This window comes from Mustela nivalis (genome assembly GCF_964662115.1).
Source record: "Mustela nivalis genome assembly, contig: HAP1_SCAFFOLD_131, whole genome shotgun sequence".
NCBI lineage: Eukaryota > Metazoa > Chordata > Mammalia > Carnivora > Mustelidae > Mustela > Mustela nivalis.
This window is the reverse complement of record NW_028136488.1, coordinates 1,686,607-1,687,916: the sequence shown is the minus strand read 5'-3', so window position 1 is coordinate 1,687,916 and position 1,310 is coordinate 1,686,607.

Below are 1,310 nucleotides of genomic sequence, written 5' to 3'. Positions count from 1 at the left end.
TGGAATGAGTGGAGGTAGATGCTCAACTGGTGTTAGACCGCCCTTGTTTGTCCCCGGAGACCTACACTATTGGGATGGCCTCGGGTACTTTGGAGAGTTCTCCTAATTTGTACGATTTTGGACATCGGAATGGGCAGAATTCCCATGGATTGGGTAGGCACAGTCCTAATGTGTGGCTCCAGGGGCCCCAGCCTGGAGGTTGTGTGGCCCAGGACTTTGAGGACAGAAGTCTGAAAACACAAACTCAGCTTAGGTTTTGGGACGTAGGTATGGCAGGCCCAATCTACAAACCATGAGAAGAACTCTTCAGGATATGAAGAAAGAATTAATCTGAGGCGCTTGCTCAGGCTTTTGTCTCTGGATTTTGTATCAACGATGGCCGTGGAATGTGGGGAGGCCTCATGGGTCATGGACGAATCTTCCTCTCTGTGGATTTGGCCCGGCCCCATTGTTTTCATCAATCTGTAGGATGGGAGGTCTCCTTTCAGGTTTATTACCTCAGGTGTCTGAAAAAGAGGAATTCCAAAGCAGAGCCCTGGGAGAGTGAAGGGACAACCCAAATTATGGTAAAAAATTCGGGCCTAGGGGCATGGCAGGCCCAATATGCTGTCTCTTCATCCAGCCACCGAGAGGCCTTACTTGAGAACTGGGCTCAGGCTGAGGGTCACAATGTGTGTTTGTGAACAATGTGGCCCACGAGCATGGGCGGGGCCTCATGGGCCACATTGGTTTCAACTACACTGGACTTTGGACAACATGCCAATCACAAGTTCTCTTGCCTAGGGGAAGGTGATCTGATTTCTGCATCATTTTCAACCCTGGGCAGTTTTTGGAGTTAAGGTCTAGTTTCTGAACCCTGAAAAACCGCATTTGGGAAGAGATGACAACCTAAGGCCATGGAGGGTCTGTTATGCTCAGTGTGCAGTCAGCTGCATGGGGTTTGATCAGGAGGTTCTGGCTCAGATTGTGTCAGACAGTGCATTAGTGCTCAGGTGAGACTCTATATTTTGGGTACAGTCGAATGCCGTGTAGGTTTATCCTCATTTGAGGTGTCTTGGCAGCTCATTAGGCAAGATATTTTTGCCGAGGGCATTCAGAGTGCTGCATTGTGGGTCCGGAATTGCCAAACATGACGGCTTCTGAGCCATGAGTGTGAGAACAGAAGTCTGAGAACACAAGCCTGATTTGGGCTTCAGGCCGAGGGCACGGCAGGTACCCCCTGCAGATCTGAACCAATATCTCAAGCATCTGAAGTCAAGGCGATGATCAGACGTTGGCTCTGGTTGGAGTTTCTGTGCATGACTGCCCCT